Genomic DNA, 6,000 nt, shown 5'->3' with positions numbered 1-6,000 from the left:
GGCCTTTGGCCTTTGGCCTCCTTGACCTCTCCTTTGGCGCCCGCCGCCCCTCCCCCCCTCCCTCCCTGGGTCCCTCTCTCCCCAGGGAGCGCGGCTGCTGGGGCCAAACACATCCCAGCCACGGATCCCTCTGCCCCTCCCGGGCCAGCAAAGCAGCCTGGCCTGGCCTGGCCCGGCCCCGCCCCGCCCCGCCCCGCCACGCACCCCAAGCCCGCACACACCCCCCCCCTCCCCCCCCACCCGGCACTTCACGAGGGGCACGCTCCCCGCTCCCCGCTCCCCGCACCCGGCCAGATCCCACTGCACCGGCTGGAAGCCACGTCCCAGCTTTGCACCTTTCCTGAGACACCACCCACACCGGCACCCGCACCCGCACGGAGGGGTGGGGGGGTGTGCGGTGAGGGCGGGACCGGAGGCTGGCGCCCGGGGACTGGAGGGTGGGGGCTGGGTGGGTGGATGCGAGAACCAGGAGCGGGCGGGCGGGGCCGCGAGACCCCAGACTCCCACTCCGCCACACGCCTGGGCTCCCTGGGTCCTGGACCTCTCCCCTCCCTCGAGCCCTCATCCCCAGGCAGGGTCCCTGGCATTTCGCGAGGCCCCGCTAGGGCAGCGGGCTCGGGCTGTTGATGTTCACTGGGGGCGCTGGCGCCTCCGGGGTGGGTATGCACCAGGTGGGGCAGACGGGAGGAGAAGGCCGGGTGGCTGGCTGCGCTCGCCCTGGGGCTGGGGAGGAGGCGCCGACACCCCGGCGGGGCGGGCCCCGGAAGGCACGGCCGGCCGGATGCCCCACGCTCGCTTCCACCCTCTTGCCAGTGAGTAGCCCGACCTGGTGCGGTGACGTGCGGTCCGGTGCGGTGCCGGATGGAAGCGGAGGCGGGCGTGGGGCCAAGCCGGGAGCGGCCTGCAAGAGTCCCGGGATCGGAGAACGCCGGGGCTTGCGCCTCAGCGCCTTGCCAGGGTCCTCTTGCGCGGCCTCCGCCACCCGCCCGGGGCCCGCGGCGGAGGGCGGCGGCAGGCAGGCAGGCAGGCAGGCAGGCGCGTGCACGGGTGAAGCGCCGCACCCGCTGGGCTGGGGACGCGTGGAGCAGGCTCTTGAGGCGCCCAGCGCCAGCCGCCCGCGTCTACGGCCATACCACCCTGAACGCGCCCGATCTCGTCTGATCTCGGAAGCTAAGCAGGGTCGGGCCTGGTTAGTACTTGGATGGGAGACCGCCTGGGAATACCGGGTGCTGTAGGCTTTTTCGCTTTTGGCCTTTGGCCTTTGGCCTCCTTGACCTCTCCTTTGGCGCCCGCCGCCCCTCCCCCCCTCCCTCCCTGGGTCCCTCTCTCCCCAGGGAGCGCGGCTGCTGGGGCCAAACACATCCCAGCCACGGATCCCTCTGCCCCTCCCGGGCCAGCAAAGCAGCCTGGCCTGGCCTGGCCCGGCCCCGCCCCGCCCCGCCCCGCCACGCACCCCAAGCCCGCACACAACCCCCCCCCTCCCCCCCCACCCGGCACTTCACGAGGGGCACGCTCCCCGCTCCCCGCTCCCCGCACCCGGCCAGATCCCACTGCACCGGCTGGAAGCCACGTCCCAGCTTTGCACCTTTCCTGAGACACCACCCACACCGGCACCCGCACCCGCACGGAGGGGTGGGGGGGTGTGCGGTGAGGGCGGGACCGGAGGCTGGCGCCCGGGGACTGGAGGGTGGGGGCTGGGTGGGTGGATGCGAGAACCAGGAGCGGGCGGGCGGGGCCGCGAGACCCCAGACTCCCACTCCGCCACACGCCTGGGCTCCCTGGGTCCTGGACCTCTCCCCTCCCTCGAGCCCTCATCCCCAGGCAGGGTCCCTGGCATTTCGCGAGGCCCCGCTAGGGCAGCGGGCTCGGGCTGTTGATGTTCACTGGGGGCGCTGGCGCCTCCGGGGTGGGTATGCACCAGGTGGGGCAGACGGGAGGAGAAGGCCGGGTGGCTGGCTGCGCTCGCCCTGGGGCTGGGGAGGAGGCGCCGACACCCCGGCGGGGCGGGCCCCGGAAGGCACGGCCGGCCGGATGCCCCACGCTCGCTTCCACCCTCTTGCCAGTGAGTAGCCCGACCTGGTGCGGTGACGTGCGGTCCGGTGCGGTGCCGGATGGAAGCGGAGGCGGGCGTGGGGCCAAGCCGGGAGCGGCCTGCAAGAGTCCCGGGATCGGAGAACGCCGGGGCTTGCGCCTCAGCGCCTTGCCAGGGTCCTCTTGCGCGGCCTCCGCCACCCGCCCGGGGCCCGCGGCGGAGGGCGGCGGCAGGCAGGCAGGCAGGCAGGCAGGCGCGTGCACGGGTGAAGCGCCGCACCCGCTGGGCTGGGGACGCGTGGAGCAGGCTCTTGAGGCGCCCAGCGCCAGCCGCCCGCGTCTACGGCCATACCACCCTGAACGCGCCCGATCTCGTCTGATCTCGGAAGCTAAGCAGGGTCGGGCCTGGTTAGTACTTGGATGGGAGACCGCCTGGGAATACCGGGTGCTGTAGGCTTTTTCGCTTTTGGCCTTTGGCCTTTGGCCTCCTTGACCTCTCCTTTGGCGCCCGCCGCCCCTCCCCCCCTCCCTCCCTGGGTCCCTCTCTCCCCAGGGAGCGCGGCTGCTGGGGCCAAACACATCCCAGCCACGGATCCCTCTGCCCCTCCCGGGCCAGCAAAGCAGCCTGGCCTGGCCTGGCCCGGCCCCGCCCCGCCCCGCCCCGCCACGCACCCCAAGCCCGCACACAACCCCCCCCCTCCCCCCCCACCCGGCACTTCACGAGGGGCACGCTCCCCGCTCCCCGCTCCCCGCACCCGGCCAGATCCCACTGCACCGGCTGGAAGCCACGTCCCAGCTTTGCACCTTTCCTGAGACACCACCCACACCGGCACCCGCACCCGCACGGAGGGGTGGGGGGGTGTGCGTTGAGGGCGGGACCGGAGGCTGGCGCCCGGGGACTGGAGGGTGGGGGCTGGGTGGGTGGATGCGAGAACCAGGAGCGGGCGGGCGGGGCCGGGAGACCCCAGACTCCCACTCCGCCACACGCCTGGGCTCCCTGGGTCCTGGACCTCTCCCCTCCCTCGAGCCCTCATCCCCAGGCAGGGTCCCTGGCATTTCGCGAGGCCCCGCTAGGGCAGCGGGCTCGGGCTGTTGATGTTCACTGGGGGCGCTGGCGCCTCCGGGGTGGGTATGCACCAGGTGGGGCAGACGGGAGGAGAAGGCCGGGTGGCTGGCTGCGCTCGCCCTGGGGCTGGGGAGGAGGCGCCGACACCCCGGCGGGGCGGGCCCCGGAAGGCACGGCCGGCCGGATGCCCCACGCTCGCTTCCACCCTCTTGCCAGTGAGTAGCCCGACCTGGTGCGGTGACGTGCGGTCCGGTGCGGTGCCGGATGGAAGCGGAGGCGGGCGTGGGGCCAAGCCGGGAGCGGCCTGCAAGAGTCCCGGGATCGGAGAACGCCGGGGCTTGCGCCTCAGCGCCTTGCCAGGGTCCTCTTGCGCGGCCTCCGCCACCCGCCCGGGGCCCGCGGCGGAGGGCGGCGGCAGGCAGGCAGGCAGGCAGGCAGGCGCGTGCACGGGTGAAGCGCCGCACCCGCTGGGCTGGGGACGCGTGGAGCAGGCTCTTGAGGCGCCCAGCGCCAGCCGCCCGCGTCTACGGCCATACCACCCTGAACGCGCCCGATCTCGTCTGATCTCGGAAGCTAAGCAGGGTCGGGCCTGGTTAGTACTTGGATGGGAGACCGCCTGGGAATACCGGGTGCTGTAGGCTTTTTCGCTTTTGGCCTTTGGCCTTTGGCCTCCTTGACCTCTCCTTTGGCGCCCGCCGCCCCTCCCCCCCTCCCTCCCTGGGTCCCTCTCTCCCCAGGGAGCGCGGCTGCTGGGGCCAAACACATCCCAGCCACGGATCCCTCTGCCCCTCCCGGGCCAGCAAAGCAGCCTGGCCTGGCCTGGCCCGGCCCCGCCCCGCCCCGCCCCGCCACGCACCCCAAGCCCGCACACAACCCCCCCCCTCCCCCCCCACCCGGCACTTCACGAGGGGCACGCTCCCCGCTCCCCGCTCCCCGCACCCGGCCAGATCCCACTGCACCGGCTGGAAGCCACGTCCCAGCTTTGCACCTTTCCTGAGACACCACCCACACCGGCACCCGCACCCGCACGGAGGGGTGGGGGGGTGTGCGGTGAGGGCGGGACCGGAGGCTGGCGCCCGGGGACTGGAGGGTGGGGGCTGGGTGGGTGGATGCGAGAACCAGGAGCGGGCGGGCGGGGCCGCGAGACCCCAGACTCCCACTCCGCCACACGCCTGGGCTCCCTGGGTCCTGGACCTCTCCCCTCCCTCGAGCCCTCATCCCCAGGCAGGGTCCCTGGCATTTCGCGAGGCCCCGCTAGGGCAGCGGGCTCGGGCTGTTGATGTTCACTGGGGGCGCTGGCGCCTCCGGGGTGGGTATGCACCAGGTGGGGCAGACGGGAGGAGAAGGCCGGGTGGCTGGCTGCGCTCGCCCTGGGGCTGGGGAGGAGGCGCCGACACCCCGGCGGGGCGGGCCCCGGAAGGCACGGCCGGCCGGATGCCCCACGCTCGCTTCCACCCTCTTGCCAGTGAGTAGCCCGACCTGGTGCGGTGACGTGCGGTCCGGTGCGGTGCCGGATGGAAGCGGAGGCGGGCGTGGGGCCAAGCCGGGAGCGGCCTGCAAGAGTCCCGGGATCGGAGAACGCCGGGGCTTGCGCCTCAGCGCCTTGCCAGGGTCCTCTTGCGCGGCCTCCACCACCCGCCCGGGGCCCGCGGCGGAGGGCGGCGGCAGGCAGGCAGGCAGGCAGGCAGGTGCGTGCACGGGTGAAGCGCCGCACCCGCTGGGCTGGGGACGCGTGGAGCAGGCTCTTGAGGCGCCCAGCGCCAGCCGCCCGCGTCTACGGCCATACCACCCTGAACGCGCCCGATCTCGTCTGATCTCGGAAGCTAAGCAGGGTCGGGCCTGGTTAGTACTTGGATGGGAGACCGCCTGGGAATACCGGGTGCTGTAGGCTTTTTCGCTTTTGGCCTTTGGCCTTTGGCCTCCTTGACCTCTCCTTTGGCGCCCGCCGCCCCTCCCCCCTCCCTCCCTGGGTCCCTCTCTCCCCAGGGAGCGCGGCTGCTGGGGCCAAACACATCCTAGCCACGGATCCCTCTGCCCCTCCCGGGCCAGCAAAGCAGCCTGGCCTGGCCTGGCCCGGCCCCGCCCCGCCCCGCCCCGCCACGCACCCCAAGCCCGCACACAACCCCCCCCCTCCCCCCCCACCCGGCACTTCACGAGGGGCACGCTCCCCGCTCCCCGCACCCGGCCAGATCCCACTGCACCGGCTGGAAGCCACGTCCCAGCTTTGCACCTTTCCTGAGACACCACCCACACCGGCACCCGCACCCGCACGGAGGGGTGGGGGGGGTGTGCGGTGAGGGCGGGACCGGAGGCTGGCGCCCGGGGACTGGAGGGTGGGGGCTGGGTGGGTGGATGCGAGAACCAGGAGCGGGCGGGCGGGGCCGCGAGACCCCAGACTCCCACTCCGCCACACGCCTGGGCTCCCTGGGTCCTGGACCTCTCCCCTCCCTCGAGCCCTCATCCCCAGGCAGGGTCCCTGGCATTTCGCGAGGCCCTGCTAGGGCAGCGGGCTCGGGCTGTTGATGTTCACTGGGGGCGCTGGCGCCTCCGGGGTGGGTATGCACCAGGTGGGGCAGACGGGAGGAGAAGGCCGGGTGGCTGGCTGCGCTCGCCCTGGGGCTGGGGAGGAGGCGCCGACACCCCGGCGGGGCGGGCCCCGGAAGGCACGGCCGGCCGGATGCCCCACGCTCGCTTCCACCCTCTTGCCAGTGAGTAGCCCGACCTGGTGCGGTGACGTGCGGTCCGGTGCGGTGCCGGATGGAAGCGGAGGCGGGCGTGGGGCCAAGCCGGGAGCGGCCTGCAAGAGTCCCGGGATCGGAGAACGCCGGGGCTTGCGCCTCAGCGCCTTGCCAGGGTCCTCTTGCGCGGCCTCCGCCACCCGCCCGGGGCCCGCGGCGGAGGGC

The 6,000-nt window shown here is 73.8% G+C and overlaps 4 non-coding genes across 4 annotated transcripts; all 4 read left to right on the top strand.

Moving 5' to 3' along the window:
• Positions 1–1,119: 1,119 nt before the first annotated feature.
• LOC131494156 (5S ribosomal RNA) lies at positions 1,120–1,238 on the top strand. The gene has a single exon (XR_009253221.1). It is a non-coding gene; the product is annotated as a 5S ribosomal RNA (ribosomal RNA).
• A 1,131-nt stretch (positions 1,239–2,369) lies between these two features.
• Positions 2,370–2,488, top strand: LOC131494144 (5S ribosomal RNA). Its single transcript, XR_009253210.1, has one exon. It is a non-coding gene; the product is annotated as a 5S ribosomal RNA (ribosomal RNA).
• A 1,131-nt stretch (positions 2,489–3,619) lies between these two features.
• Positions 3,620–3,738, top strand: LOC131494133 (5S ribosomal RNA). The gene has a single exon (XR_009253199.1). It is a non-coding gene; the product is annotated as a 5S ribosomal RNA (ribosomal RNA).
• Positions 3,739–4,869: 1,131 nt separating this feature from the next.
• On the top strand, positions 4,870–4,988 carry LOC131494122 (5S ribosomal RNA). The gene has a single exon (XR_009253188.1). It is a non-coding gene; the product is annotated as a 5S ribosomal RNA (ribosomal RNA).
• The last annotated feature ends 1,012 nt before the right edge of the window (positions 4,989–6,000 follow it).

Source organism: Neofelis nebulosa, chromosome 13, assembly GCF_028018385.1.
Source record: "Neofelis nebulosa isolate mNeoNeb1 chromosome 13, mNeoNeb1.pri, whole genome shotgun sequence".
NCBI classification, from domain to species: domain Eukaryota; kingdom Metazoa; phylum Chordata; class Mammalia; order Carnivora; family Felidae; genus Neofelis; species Neofelis nebulosa.
This window is presented reverse-complemented; position numbering and strand designations above follow the sequence as displayed.